Source organism: Coenobita brevimanus, chromosome 2 (assembly GCF_032717465.1).
Source record: "Coenobita brevimanus isolate Jiangsu-jjx chromosome 2, ASM3271746v2, whole genome shotgun sequence".
In the NCBI taxonomy this organism is placed as follows: Eukaryota; Metazoa; Arthropoda; class Malacostraca; order Decapoda; family Coenobitidae; genus Coenobita; species Coenobita brevimanus.
In genome coordinates this window covers 15,448,478-15,465,431 of record NC_136955.1, presented here as the reverse complement: position 1 = coordinate 15,465,431, position 16,954 = coordinate 15,448,478, and positions in this window count along the sequence as shown.

Here is a 16,954-nt window from a genome sequence, read left to right as displayed (position 1 = left end):
ACAGATACAGAGCGAACGATAGAGAGAAAAAAGGGCAAGGACACAGACATGGATGGGAACAGAGCATTGAAGCTACCTTGCCTAACACTTCCAGTCTCCCATAATATTCCGCAGGCAACGATCGCTAATTAACGAAAAAATCTAACTAAAAAAGGTAGAAATTCGCTTCACTTTCCCACACCTCTATCTCATATTTGTAAAGAATCACAATAATTTCCTCAAATTAAGACTCCTTAGTAGCAGTTTCCCTCCTCCATTCGATGTACTATAGTATATATATTTTTATAAATACTTCCTGATGTTTCCATATTCTTGTGAGAAACTGTGTAGACCTGAGAGTATGGGCATGACGTTCATTAACCCCTCCAAAGGGACAGACAGACAGACAGACAGACAGACAGACAGACACACACACACACACACACACACACACACACACACACACACACACACACACACACACACACACACACACACACACACACACACACACACACACACACACACACACAAGCCGCCTCTCGTAAGTTTAGGCCATTCACTACAATGACGTATCTTTCATTATTTTCCTCATACCTTTAGACGATTTTATTCAGCTTATGGGACAATTTTCGAGCTGGAGGGATCAGCCAGTAACCCCTCCATCATCAGAGTCTCTTTCCAGTTTGAATAAAATCGTCTGGTCCTACGTAGTGCAAAAAAAAAGTAACTGTAGCCAAGGAGTTAAATTTTTGTATAGTAGCAAAAATATGCGAAAAACACCATCGAACTGAACTGCTTAAAACAACTATAGATGTTTTTGCTTGATATTTTTTTCACATTCATAATTTTCTCATCCTTGTTTGGCTTTGAAGTTTTTAGCACCTGTTCAAAGATGATATAAACATCATATTCGATTTTTAAGTCTAAGAAGAATAATAACTTTGATTTATACCTATCAACCACACGGGGAGTTATAAGGAAAACAATTTATTTCAGGTCCTAATTTTCCCCCAAAAGCCGAACAAGATGATGTTCTGTTCAATTATTTCAGTTTTCTGCTGAGTAAACAGGGAGAAGAGGTAAACAAATGGTACCCAACAGCCTGACCGAACCAAGAACTGATCTCAAGTTCTTCCACTTCCAATCTCAAAGTGCTTACCAATACACCACCTTCTCCCCATACTCAAAAATAGAAAAAATAAGAATAAACACTGACCCAGGTGTGAAAGGTATGTTGTGAGAGTGAAGATAAAAATAGTGATATAGCCATAGACATAAGTTAGCCTATTTACCATGATACCATCTTTTTACATTTAACTCTTGGTAATATCAGACGTTCTCATTTTGCTTAGAACGCATCCTGGTTCTGATAGAGTTAATGAAGACTATTTCTAACCCTTCCTGCCTACAAAAAACCCTCTAAACTGAATAAAATCGTCTGGAAATGACGAAAAGAAATCGCCTAACCACTATTACTATTACTGCTACAACTACTACTGCTACTACTACAGCTGAGAAATCCTTGTGACTAAAGGCTCAGTACTTGCCTTTGCCACCACCGTACCGAAATACAAGGTGATTGCCGGTAATGAGAGGCGAATGTGTGGCCTAAGTGCCGGTAATTATCCCTCCACCGGCCGAGTCTGTCATTATGAAGGCTGGAATCTGTTACAGACCTGCCAATGTGAGATGTCATTCGTAACCTGGATGTGATGGAGGGAATATGATGATAGACACAAGTGAAATGAGAATGTAATGGAGAACGTAAGAGAGAATGTAAAAGGGATAAAGTAATATAACAAATCATACAATACAATAATGAGATTATAAATAAAACGTATAATAGAACAATAATGGAATGGTTCGTATGATGCACTTATGGCCTGGTGGTAATGTTAATCCTAGATTTAAAAAAAAGAAGAAGAACGCAGCAGACAAGACAATAATGACAATATCAGTAAAAGTATGACAGGGAGAATATTAATGCAGAGGTTCTAAACTCGAGTACATCATGCCCTGGTGTGCAAAAAATAAAAACTCTGGAGATGCAACACAAGTAGATCAGTTCAGTTGTAGTTGTTAGGAGTCAGACATTTCTCCACTGAGTATGTCATCATGGTTGGTTGTATTTTTACACTCTATGTCACCACTAAGATACCTCAGCCAGTTAAGTTAGCAAAGCGTGTACCATCATTTTTAGTTCCTAGACTCAATCCCGTTGGAGAGCGGATATTTTAGGTGTCGTAGTATGTCTCTGCGTGTGTTCTCACAAGTTTTTCCCCTGAGAGGTTTCTGCAGTGACATACAAACTCTCATACTCACACACAACCACTACTACTCAATTCTTATATGGAGTATACATCCTCCTATTGTCAAGAACAGTGCTTCTGTACTTAAACCATGCCTAGGGAAACTCTTTCGCCTTTGTCAGCCTGTATCTTTCCGTCTTGTTGGAAGTTGCTCTCATTCAGCCTGTCCCAAAGAAGGGTAACCATTCCCAGCCCTCTAACTACGGCCCAGTTACTTTAACATCCTGTTTCAAAGGTTTTTGAGTCTATTCTTAGAAAAAAAAATTAAAGTATCTTTCCTATTACAACCTTCTTTCTGATCGTTAGTGTGGGTTCCGTCAGGGACGCTCCACTGGAGATCTTCTCACCTAGTTTTCAGACTCCTGGTCATCCTCCTTTCGGGACTTTGGCGAAAGCTTTGCCATTGCACTTGACATCAAAGGCTTTCGATCGAGTCTGGCAAAACATTTTTTTCCAAACTGCCCTCTTACAATTTCTATTCTTCTATCTGCGCCTTCATCTATAGCTTCCTTTCTGGTGGCTCTGTAGCTGCTGTTGTAGACGGCCACCGTTCTTTTCCTACGGCTGTCAGTGGTGTTGTTCCTCATGTTTCTGTCCTTTCACCAACTCTCTTCCTTTTATTCATCAATGACCTAAGTTGTACATCTAACCCTATCCACTCATACGCTGATGACTTCATCTTTCACCTTTCCATTCACTTCCCGCAGCGTCCATCTCTGCAGTTAATTTAACAGACAAAGGATGAGGCTATGGCACACCTAATGTCTGACTTGGCTCATATCTCTGACTAGGGTAAAAGTAATCTTGTCGTTGTTGATGTATCAAAAACTCAGTTCTTACATCTTTCAACCCGACAAAATCTTCCACTGGAGTATTCTCTCATTTTTAAGAATATCCAACCCAATCCTGCATAATTTTAAAACATATTTGGGGTTTCATTCTCGCGGGATTCATCTTGGAAAGATCGTATAACTGTATCTTTCTTTTAAAAATCTGCTTCCAAGAGATTAGGTGTGCTATACTGACTCCGTGCCTTCTTTACCCCTGCACAGTTGTTGACTTTATATACCGGTTTTATTCGCCCCTGTTTAGAGTACAACTCTCATGTGTGGGTAGGCTCCCCACATACAGCTCTTCTCAACAAGGTAGAATCAAAGTATTTTCGTCTTATTAACTCTCGTCCACTTACTGGTTCCCTTCAACCTCTCTTTTAGCCGCATTGTTGCATCTTTATCTCTTATCTATCGCTACATCAATGGCCATTGCTCCTCTGAACTGTCTGCTTTCATCCCTCCACCACTACGGCAAGTGCGTAGAACCCGTCTAGCAACAAACTCTCATCCCTTCTCTGTCCAGATCTAATGCATGAGTTAACCGTTACTCCCAGTCCTTTATGAATGAAACGGGTCAACTATGGAACTGTCTTCCTCTGTCTGCATTACCTACTACCCATGACAGTCTCTCAAATGCAGTGTGTCCAGGCATCTCGAAATGTGCGAATCTTGAATTTTGGTATCTGTTATCTTTTTTTTTTTTTTTTTTTTTTTTTTTTTTTTTGGCGGGAACAGCTGTGGGCTCCTGGCCTGTGGTTCCTTCTTTCTTGCATTAAAAAAAAAAAAAAAAAAAATCCGTGGGCTAAACACTGGATGGAGACGGCTATATCTTCAGTGACATAAAATAGTGTTTTTCGGCCATCCGGATGGGTTATCTTTCAGGACCAGCAAAACAAGGCCTTAACGTGCATAGTAGAGCTACCCAGGTATGTTGGGCGTGTGCATACTGGCCACTAAATTACAGACATGCCACTGCTGTGTGAAATCCCTGTGATTTTGTGTCATCTCAACTGTAACCTGAAATTTCGTTACAAACAAGGTAGTGTTAACAGTATAAAACTGCTTCCTGGCAAAGAGTAAGAGATGATTAAATGAACAGAAAGGGTGTGAACGTTAAAAGAAAAAGTTAAGTACCTCTGTAGAATAGGGATTATATTAGAGTTAACTGATATATGACACAAGAAAGAGAATATTTTGGACAGACAGAGGGAATGAAACAATAAGTTTATAAAGAGACTATAATAATGAGAGAGAAAACACTGAAATGTTCCCATGATATTATTCCTGCGCTGACCACAGTAAGAATTTTCTTTGTATCTTATTTCCGACTCCGGGCTTTGACCAGACAGTACTTCCGCTCTGTATGACAATTCTCTCACGGGCCACACACCTACGCATGTCATTATATCAGCACTAATACCTTTTGTCCATACTGAATACATGATAGGGCTGAAGCAACCCAACATGGATTAGAGTGAATTAGTGTTTTTACATGTCGAAGGGTCTTGCGGAAGATCAGTAGAGACTGTTTTAAACGAAATTCGAAACCACAAGCTGTTCCCTGACCCAGTCCAGGATCAGTCTTGAGTGGTTTTGGACTGCAACCACTTTCTCTACCGACTCAACCACCACCTCCCCCAAACACAGGAGGGAAAATAGAATAGAGAGATTACAACAGAAATTTTGTCGTGTTGAAAATGTTAATTATAACTGACTATTACAGTTCAAGAGGGTCCTTCGAAGCTGAGTAAGACCGTCCAGAAGCAGTCGAAACAAAGGAAAAGTAGGACGTCATCGCAGTTAAATCTTCATTAGTGTGGGATAGGGAGGGGAAGCCTTTGTGCGTGCGTGTGTGGCATCTCCATTCCCTGCGCACGGAGGTTTTCATTACAGGTGTTTAAGAAGGTGTAAAAATGTGCAGGGTTCCGGAATTTACTGCCTCTGAGCCTGTTCTTTAATTCCGAGGTAATGGTTCTTTTTCGCTGTACTCTTTTCAGACTTGCTTTAAGGGAGAACAGTACATTTTCCGAGGTACATTTAGCAGGTGTAAAAATGTGTAGAGGACCCAAATTTCCTGCCTCTGAGTGGAATACTTTGTTTCTTAATTTGCGGTAATGGTTTCTTTTACCTTCTACTGTTGCCAAATTGACTCTGTCCCGTCTCATTCCATCTTGGCAGGAACGTGTAATTATAGACACTAAAGAGTCTTACGTTAATGTAGCTTTGTATGCTTCCATTGCTTCGACATCAAATTAATTATCATACCAACTTGTAATTATATAAACTACCTTTCGCCGTAGTCTTGCACAATTGGAGAGGGAGTACATTTTAGGAGGTACATGTAATTATAGACAATAATTATATGTTAGGTTAATGTATCTGTGTGTGCTTCCGTTGCTGTGATATCAAGTTAATAATCACATCAACTTGAACTGTATAAACTACCATTCTTTCATTATCAAAGTAGCAATCAAGGTTCAATATTTAGCTAAAAACCTTGTCTACAATGCTTCTAGGTAGTGTGCGTCTTTTGTATTTTATTAGTGCTGCTTTCAGACCATTTTATTCACAGAAAGATCCCATGTATAAGAAGAAAATAATGAAAACTATATCGGTACCTAACAAATCGAGCAGCAGTAGTAGTAGTAGTAGTAGTAGTAGTAGTTGTATTGGTAGTTGTAGTTGCAGAAGCCGCAAGTTCACATGAAACGTGAACCCAATGGGCTACACGCGTAAATTGTCCTCCTGCAATCCACCATCCTCTTTTTTGCTTACAGGGAAGTAGTTGAGGGACGTTTGTATAGGCACGCAGTTCAGCCGCTTGGTAAAATCGGTGCCACCACATGAAGGCGTCCCTCTCCAGCACCACCCTAATTTGAACGGACCACTGTACCGAAAAAAGTCGTCGATGTGAAGCAACTAGAGACCGTGTAATAAGTTTTGGGCTGAGCGGCAAAAAATGGTGCTGCAACAGATTTAATAGATTATTTAGCCACTACTGTTCTTTTGTCCTACGCTGGCCTTCATTTTCATCTTTTTGAGGCTTATTTATCATAGCTCTGTGGCAGAAATGGACAGCGTTATGGCGCAACATTCTTTCCATAGCACTTTTTCATGACAAATATTAACTCTAGCTTAATTCCAGCTCTGCAATCAAGATAAAAACAGGCAGCTTTAGGCCAAGGTAGAGTAAAAACAGCATGGTCAAGGATAATGATCTTACAAAAACTTTGTAGCTTCTTGTAGAGAAGTTTTGTAGATCAGTTATACAGATATTAGACTTGTGGACGAGCGGTTGTTATACTTGAGTAGTTTTGTAAGTAGATAAACTTCGTTCCCTTTTTGTAATGCAATGACAGGATAGGTAAAGATTAGTATGGGACTATTTTTATTTGTCTTGGAAATATTAACAAAGTCTCTCACACACGAGTGAAGTATAGAGTCCCGCGAGCTAACCTCCCTGTCTCGCTCTCTCTCTTTCTCTCTCTCTCTTCCACCCTCTCGCCCATGTTGCTAGGCTCCTTCTCCCTACTACCTGTCGGTTCTATAGCTAACCTCCTTCTGAGCTCTGCTTCCCAAATTCTGGTGTAGCAGGGGTTGTGTCACGTGTGTTACACTGTTGTTGAAATGTTCTAGAAGCCTGTGTGTGAGTACGTGTGTATGTGTGTGTATGGTCACTAGGCATTGTTCGTATGCTTATCTCGCTGACACACCTATCTCATCCTCTGACTTGCTGCTTCCAGTGTATTGTCAACATTTCCTCGCTTACACTTGCAAGCTCATTTCCTGTTCCCAGGCTTGCCTGGTGCTCTGTCTATCTATGTATCTATGTATCTATCATGTTTTCTATAATTAATTGTATTTATGATATGGAGTCCTGACAATGATACCTGCATTAACCTCCACACCTCTTACAACTTGGTAGCAGTCGTGGGTATTATTATGTTTCTAGCACGACTTACACTATCTCATGTAATATTTGTGTCATACTACAGTAGATATATTGATAAGATCACTATCCCTTGGTATTGGTATTACTGCGGGACTATGAATGTTGTGTAGTGCGTGATGAAGACCGAGAGCTACTTTTTGTTTAGCCTTTTGTGTGTGTGTGTGTGTGTGTGTGTGTGTGTGTGTGTGTGTGTGTGTGTGAGAGAGAGAGAGAGAGAGAGAGAGAGAGAGTCAAACATGGCAACAGGTTACTAGATTTGCTTCGAATATAAGACAGTCATTGGCAATACCAAGTTACACAATTTTTCAGAGGTATAAGGTCGCTAGGTAAGGCTGCAGTAGTCCACGATAATTAGCCCCTATATTAAAACTTATTTTCCTCGAGGTCGTCCAACGTTAAACATAATCGTGTGATGATAACGAGAGGAACAAAAAAAAAAAAAAATACATCGTGGTATGGAGGGATTGTGAAGACAGATTTACCAGAAAGAAAACTCAGTCGTGTATAAAATCATAATGTTTGCCTGATATCTGGGGAAACTGGAAGAGTGTGAGAATTATGCAAGCTGTGTGTGTGTGTGTGTGTGTGTGTGTGTGTGAGAGAGAGAGAGAGAGAGAGAGAGAGAGAGAGAGATCAGGTTTTTACGATAGCAGACTTAGAGGTTACGAGAAAGTTCAAAGATTTTAAGGCTGTATTCCCGTTGGTTAAGGAAACTCGCTAATACCGCTTCCTTTGCTATTAATTTTTGGATATGGCTGGTTAATATCCTTTCGTACATTATTTATGCAAAGTATGGCTACTTGTAGGTGCGTGTAGAAGATTATACAGACGACTTGTAGAGTTGTTACTTGTAGTTGATTGTAGATAGTTGTAAGAAGAGATCAGTAAGGTGTAATAAACATACTAAATCGCTTAAGAAAATTTGTTATGGATCTAGGAACACTGTTGCTTAACCTTAACCCTTTCCCTATATATGGCATTATTTTACTTTATTCTTTTATTAAGTTAAAATTATCGATTATGTCAAGAGGATTAATGAAGAGTTAATGTGGGATTTGGGATATGTGTCAAACCATGACGGAGGTTATTCTGTCGGGCATGGAAGCATACATCCCTTTCTCATATCCTGCGACTAATGCAATAAAAACCTTGATTGAATCACGCTTCTAATACTGTCCACAAGTTGAGTGCCTACAAAAGGTACTGAAGCCACCCCACCGCTGAATATCATCTTTTCTATGTTTCTGCCCGTAATCGTGCTAAGCCTGTTCTTCTCTCTGCTAAAAATAATTTCATTCGTCCTAAATGCTCTGAACTCTCCAATTCAGATTATTCCCGGACCTTCAGGCACCTTGCCAAAAATCTTTCCAACAACTATACCTCATCATCCTACCCTCCTCTCTTCCACTCTGATGACCCTGTAGCTGTTTCTGCTACTAAGGAGGCAGAACTCTTTGCTCAGACTTTCTCCTCCAGTTCCACCTTTGGCGATTCCGGTACTGTTCCTCCATCACATCTCCCCTCTGACTTCCTCGTGGCTGACATTAAAATTCCTTCGATTGATTTATTTTCTGCCATCACTGGCCTCGATACTAACAAGGCACATGGACCTGACGGGGCCCCTCCTGTTGTCGTCAAGAACTGTGCTCTGTGCTTACACCCTGTCTGGGTAAACTCTCTCCCTTTTGTCCATCAACTTGTACCTTTTCTTCTTCTTGTTTAGTTTCTTATCCTTCGTTGTGCAGGTACTTGAAGAAGGGGAGGAAGATGGAGCCTGCTCGGGAAACATGACGAGGGGAAGCAGCAGCAGCAGTATCAGCAAAGACGGGGCCGACTCTGGGCAAAGGCTTCAGGGCCTATTTCTCAAGGGCAGTGACCTATTCCAAGGCCCAGTAGTCCTCCTACACCTCCACATGTCACCACTTCGGCGCTAACACCCACCATCCATATTGAATACATGCTAGGGCTGTCCAGTACAGGATTGATGTATTGGTATTAGCAGGGATATTTTTACGACATGTCGGCAGGTCATCTGGTAGATCAGGAAACTCTGCTTTTTAGGAAATTCAAATCCTTAAACTGTTCCCTGGCACAACCGGGATTCGATCCTGGGTCCATTAGGACTGCAGGCCGCCTCTCTACCGATTCAGCCACCGCTTTCATTCAGCCAGTCCCAAAGAACAGTGACCAATTCCCATTCCTCTAACTATAGCCCAGTTACTTTAACATCTTGTATATCAAAAGTTTTCGAGTATATTCTTAACAACAACAACAAAAATAAATAAATAAATAAAGTATGTTTGCTATCACAACCTTCTTTCTGATCGTCAGTATGGGACCTGCCAGGGACGCTCCACTGGCCATCTTCTCACTTACTGTACCTTTCAGACTCCTGGTCATCCTCCTTTCGCTGATGACCCTTCACTTTTCCATTCGCTTCCTACAGCGTCCTTCTCAGCAGTTACTTCAACAGACAAGGGATTACGCTATGGCACACTTAATGTCTGGCTTGGCTCATATCTCTGATTGAGGTAAAAATAATCTTGTTTTAATGTATCCAAAACTCAGTTCTTACATCCATCAATCCGACAAAAACTTCTGCAAGAGTATCCTCTAATTTTTAACAATATCCAACTCAATCCTGCATCATCTTTAAACATACTTGGGATTCCATTTTCTAGATATTTATCTCGGACAGATCACATTACCTCTCTTGTAAAATTTGCTTCCAAGATATTAAATGTGCTAAGCCCACTTTGTGTCTTCTTTACCCCCCCACAGTTGTTGAATTTATACACGAGTTTTACTCGCCCACTTGTACAGTATAACTATCATGTGTGGGGAGGCTCCCCACATACAGCTCTTCTCAACAAGATGGAGTCAAAAGCTTTTCGTCTCATTAACTCTCCTCCTCTTACTGGCTCGCTTCAACCCCTGTCTCTTCCCCGCACTGTTGCATATTTATCTTTTCTATTGCTACCTCAAAGGTCACTGCTCCTCTGAACTATCTGCCTGCATCCCTCCACCATTATGGCAAGCCATAGCACCCGTACAAACTCTTATCCCTTTCCTGTCCAACTTTCATATGCAAGAGTTAACCGTTACTCCCAACCCTTCAGGTATGCAACAGGCCTACTCTGGAACTGTCTCCCTCTGTCTGTATTTCCCACCTCCTATGATCTCTAATCTTTCTATCGCAGTGTGTCCAAGCATCTCGAAATGAACGGATCTTGAATTTGGCTCTCTGTTATCTTGTTTTCGTTTTTTCTTGGAAGGAGCAATTAGAGGGCTCGGGGCCTTTGGTTCCTTCTTCCTTGCATAAAACACACACACACACACACACACACACACACACACACACACACACACACACACACACACACACACACACACACAAAGTTTATCTTTATAATTATGAATCTGTGTATCCTTCTACTCTCTCTCTCTCTCTCTCTCTCTCTCTCTCTCTTTCTCTCTCTCTCTCTCTGCCTAGTGCCCTTCGTTGTCGTATCCTGTCGCTCATAACTTCTGATAGCGTATCTCCAGTCATTTCTATCCCTTCTCAGTAATATTTCGTCTTCACACAACACACCATCCTCTTTTGCATACTTTCGCTCTTTATCCCTCCATCTCCGTCTCCATCTTCTGCGTTGCATTTCTCTATACTTCCGCTCTATCTCTCTATCTCGGTCACCATCATCCTCTCCTGCCTTGCGTTTCTCCATAATCTCGCTTTATGTCTCTATCTCGGTCTCAGTCTCCTCCTGCTTAGCGAGTTTCTCACCACATAGAAATTGTCTTTGTCCCTTCAGTGACTCTCTACCGCTAAATAAATCGACTGGCAGTAACACGAGTAGATAATGAAAGACGACATTATATTGATACTGTTTAATATTGTGGCCTACGTTAACTTGTTTTTAGGGAAAATATGCATCTTGACAATACTGATACCCAATGCTGATCCAACAAGATACGAGTAATTGTAGTCATTTAGAAAGATATAAAGTGTTTAGAATCTGCAGGTGGGATTAGAGAAATGGGAAAGTTTTTTTTTTTTTTTTTTTTTTATGTGTCCGACTCTGGGAATAGGCTCCACAGCCTGCTATCAAGGCCCAGCAGTCCTCCTACATACCATACACCTCTACATGTCACCACTTCGGCGCTAACACCCACCGTCCATATTGAATACATGCTAGGGCTGTCTCATACAGAACTCGTATATTGGTATTAGCGGGGGTATTTTTACGACATGTCGGCGGGTCTTCTGGTAGATCAGTAAAGCCTGATTTAATGAAATTCATATCATTAAACTGTTCCCTGCCCCAGCCGGGATTCGAACCTGGGTCCGCTGGGACTGCAGGCCACCTCTCTACCGATTGAGCCACCGCCTCCCCCATATATACACAGTAATAATAACTAGAATAGCACTCAGTAGAGCGCATACCCCCGCCAAGGCCCAACATAAAAACGCCCTATCTAGCAATGTTAAAGAAAGTGAAAAAAAAAAAAAAAAAAAAAAAATCCTGGCTCCGCACCTTATCTGGATCCGCACCAAAATTTTATGGAGTGTATTCTGGGCCAAGGTCCATTTTTCTACCAAGTCTCGTGGAAATCCGTCCAGCAGTTTTTGTGTAATCTTTCTCACAAACCAATGAACCAACCAACCAACAAACGGACAAGGGTGACAACATAACCTCCTTGGAGGAGGTAATAATAATAATAATAATAATAATAATAATAATGATGATAATAATAACTAGAATTCTGTAACTGCTGATACAATATTCAAAGTACTCCACGTTCCAGATGAAAATACTTTTATCACTGTACACCTGATATTAGTGGACTTTCGGTATGACTCAGTTTTTTAAAGGATTTTGACCTGTGACCTTGAGATCAAGGTCATGCTCATTCATACTACGCATATCATGTTCACTCATGGCCCACTTCATTTCCACCGAGTTTGGTCAAAAGTGACCAAATATTTTCCGATTTACCACTTTCAGGCATGAAGCAGCCATTCTGATTTTCCTCAACATCTCAGAAAGTATTTGCTAGATCTCAGTATCAATCCCCAGGTGCACTAGTATATGTTGCCGACTACATACTGCAACATTTGCAAAGCAAAGGATTCAGTAGTTTTTACTGCACAGGAGAGCAAAAAATGAAAAAAAAAAATATCATAGAGGGCGCCAGTGTGGCGCAATTGCTGGGATTTTATTTTTTTTCCCATAAGAAGCCTGTTACCAAGATACATCGCTCCTGAAAATTTCAAGTCTCTATCTCGAACGGTCTTGGAATGCCAGCCTTCTAGATCTCCCGCCTCACAAGAGAAAAGAAATAATATCTTCAATAACAGTTCCACAGAATGTGGAATTCTTAATGATAATCTGTATATCTATCTATAGCCAGACGCCATAATCCGGCAAGGGGTGGCTGTTTGTGTCTGAGTTAGTTGTTTCACAGGGAGAGGCACTAACCCTCCGTCAACCCACTTGTTGACAGGTTGGGAACACGCATGGGTTGGTTATATGGTTACCGCCCAGCGCTGCAAATGGTTCCCTAGCTTAAAGGCAACCATTAGCCTTGTCACTCATTGCAAAGCCACCTGAAAAGGAAAGAAGAGTAATAAAAGGTGACAGGAAAAACGCGAGAAACAGGAAGAGAGGAGGGCAGACACAGAAAAACAATGATCAAGGTGAAAGGAGATAATTAGACCTGTTACAGGGGACTACCTCACGGGGCAGTTGCTTACCTATGGACGCAGGTCTGCTTGGTCAGTAAAAGGACCGGACTGAGTAATAATAATAATAATAATAATAACAATGACTGACTGATGACTGATTGATGGATGATGGATGATTAATGATGATGATGATTATTGATGGCGATGATGATTGATGATTTATGACTGATTGATTGACTGATGCTTGACCCATGCTTGACTGATTGATGATTGACTGAAGTTTGATTGATTGATGATTAATTAATTGATGATTGATTGGTTGATTGATGATTGACTGATCGGTGATTGATTGGTGATCGATTGATGATTGATTGATTGATGATTGATTAATTGATGATAGATAAACTAATGATTGATTGGTTGATGATTGACTGGATGATGATTGATTGGTTGATGATGGATTGGTTGATGATTAATTGATGATTGGTTGATGATTGACTGATGATTGATAATTGATTGACTGATGATTGATAACTGATTGACTGATGGTTGATGATGATGATGATTGATGATGATGACTGATGACTGATGATGACTGATGATGATTGATGATGATAATAATAACATGAACACTGTAAAATTGTCCAAGGACAATTTGGCAAGTCCCCAATATTCTATACCCCCAAAAGCATATATAAGGACATCCAGTTTGTGTAAATTGAAGCAGAAATGCCAGATCTATGAATCAGTCAAAATACACTTTTCTTTATATAGGCTCTACCAATGAAGGATCTCATATCGGTTGAAGAAAAATTGGTGTTTGGTTTTAGCATTGAATAAATCATAAATAGGCCTTAGATTTCACGATTCTGAAACACTTTTAATTGATCTATGGGGTGATTAGTTTCCGAGATATAGCCGTTTGAAATTCTTATAACTGTGACTTTGGAAATGACCTTTGCAGAAGACCAAGGTCGCTGATTTTTTTGAAAATTTATAAGACTTATAAGTGGAAGTAAATATCCAAATTTCAACCTTCACCATCAATGTCTTCACGGTTTTTCAGCCTTAAAACATGCAACATTGGCAGTTTTATATGTACAAAATGACCTTTCTACAAAGGGGTAAAAATCAGTTGACTAAAAATAAAATTTAAGTAATATCAATGAATGGTTCTTATGTAGGAGACGTTTAGGATTAAAAAATTTCTTTGATTTTGTCTGCATTCCCAAGAGAAGCCAAGTTATAAAAGGGCCAACTTTGAAAGTTTGCGGTTTCGTGAAGGTCAAGGTCATTCATCTTGTGCCTGTGACCTTAGGTGGTCAAGATCTATAAGTCCATAGAGTCTGCTGGCTCTAGCTTAATTACTTCATGGAAAATTAGGTCACACCCAGTTCTTCCAAAGTAGTCAGAAATTTTGAACCATTGGCGATCCTGGAGAAAAACCTGCCGAGTGGGTCCACTTCAAGCACTGCACGTGGGCCATGTCCCAGGTACAGTATATGCCATAACAATTTCAGTTGTCCATACCAAGCATTTCTTGAGTTTTGAAATAAGATTTTGTTGTTGTTGTTGTTGTTGTTGTTGTTGTTAATGTTGTTCTGAATGCTATCTAGATATGGTTGGTCCGAGCTGAATGAGACTTCGTCAGATGAAGCGACCAACCAGTCCTATAAGGTGCCAAAGTTTGAAGGCTCTGGGTAAAAATTATGAAAATTGCAACAGTTCAAATCGTTCGGAGAAAGAAAAATAATAAAAAAGTATTGACAAAATCACTACAACTCCCCGTGGGGAATTATAATAATCTTAATAATATTAATACTAATACTAATACTAATACTAATAATAATAATAATAGGGTACGCTCCGACAAATGAGGCTGCTGATGAAATGAAGGATGATTTTTATGAGAAGCTGCAGGATGTAGTGAACAGAGTGGCAAGACATGATGTGTTAGTTTGCATTGGTAATTTTAACGTGATTGTTGGTAGTAGTAGGGATGGCTTTGAAGACTGTATGGGTAAAGGAGGGTGTTGGTATCAGAAACGAAAATGGGGTGCGATTTGGAAACTTTTGTTTGGCAAATGACCTTATGATTACTGGAACCATCTTTAAGCATAGAAAAATACATAAAACTACTTGGATTTCACCATGTGGTTAATATTGTAATCAGACAGACCACATTGCAATTAGCAAAGGCATAGGAGTTATTTGCAGGATGTTTGCGTAAGGAGGGGGGCAGATATAGGTAGTGATCATCGACTTGTGTCAAAGATTAAAATAAAACTTAGGAGAATTGTTAATGGTAATTGTACAGGAGGTAATAAATATAATTTTGATGAGCTGAGAAATGATGAGAACACGAAGGAGAAGTTTCAGTGGGAATGTAGGAACAGGTTTCTGGTCCCGCAGACTTTGATGGAATCTGAAGACAATGACATTAATCAAATGTTGAGAGAGGTAAAAGAGGTTTTGCATGAGAGTGCTAAGGTTACTATTAAGAAAAAGGAAAAAGCGAGAAGGAAAAAGTGGATGTCATATGAAACATGGAATGGAATTCAGAAAAGGAAAGAAGCGAAGTTAAGAAGTGGAGAACAACATGCTGATGGCCAGGTAGTCGAAGTACTTAGGGCAAAGTACTGGAGTATACATTCTGAAGTAAAAAGGTTCATTAGACGTGGTAAGAGGAGGCTGTATGATGAAAAGGCAACAGAGACAGAAATTAAGTTAAGTAAAAATGACGATCAGACCACAAGAGCAGCATATTAGGCCATAAAGGAGTTAACTGGGACTGAAAAGAGAAGGAAGGAAATACGTGTACGAGATAGAAATGGTAACTTGATGACTAAAGATTTGGATATAAAAGGAAGGTGGAAGGAGCATTTTGAATCTATTCTAAACAGACCAATCCCAGCTGAAGAGGACATTTTGCCAGCAGAGAGAGATTTGCAGATAGAAACATGGGATATAACCTTGGAAGAGGTAGCAAAATCTATAAAGGAGTTAAAGAATTTTAAGGCCCCAGGAGAGGATGGAATACTTCCTCTAATGCTTAAGGTGGAAAATGATGAGTTGATGAATGCACTTTTGAAACTTTTTGATGTGGCTTGGGATAATGTTGGAATTCCGGAAGAGTGGAAAAATGGAGTGATCATAAAAATACCAAAAAAGGGAGATTTAAGTGTGTGTGGAAATTGGAGGGGGATAACTTTGACACCTGTAGTTGCAAAAATCTTTTCCAAAATCTTGTTGAACAGAATAGAACCAGTAATTGATATAATTTTAAGAGAAAAACAAACGGGATTTAGAAAGGGTCGAGGCTGTAATGATAAAATTTTATTGTAAGACATCTAATGCAACAAGCTAATGAGATGAAAATGCCACTTAGTATGTGTTTTGTGGATTTTGAAAAGGAGTTTGATAGTGTTTCACGTGGAGCTATGCTGAAAATCATGAGATTCTATGGTATACCAGAAAAGTTTGTAAATATTATTAGAAACCTGCATGAAGGTACTTTATGTAAGGTAATGGTCGATGGTTCTTTGAGTGATCCATTTCAGGTTAGGTCAGGAGTGATTCAAGGAGGAGTTCTTTTGCCTTTGCTGTTTGTTTTGGTTATGGATTATGTTATGAGAACGGTTGTAAGGAGAACAGGTGCAGGAATTAACTGGAAAGAAAATAAGAGGCTGATGATTTGAACTATGATGATGATATTGTACTGATCTGTGAAAGCATTTACGAGATGCAGAGGGTGCTTGCTTGTCTGGTGGAGGAAGGAGAAAAAGTTGGATTGGTAATAAATTGTGGAAAGACTGAAATTATTAATATGAACGTGGAGAACCAAATCGATTGTGTAATTGGGAATAATGTGGTGAAGAATGTAAAAAACTTTAAATATCTGGGAACGATTGTATCATGTAATGGATCATTAAACAATGAATTTGAGGAGAGGATTAGACAGGCTTGGAGAGCTGTTGGAATGTTGAAATCTGTTTGGAATAATAATATACTCTCGGTGCATACTTAAGTAAAAATTTACAAGTCCATGGTTAGACCAATTTCAGTTTATGGGCATGAGTCATGGTACAGTACAATTGCAACAGATCAGAAAGTATTAGGATTTGAGAATAAAATACTGAGAAGGATTCTTGGGGTAAAGTGGCAAGACAGAGTTACAAATGAATGAGTAAGG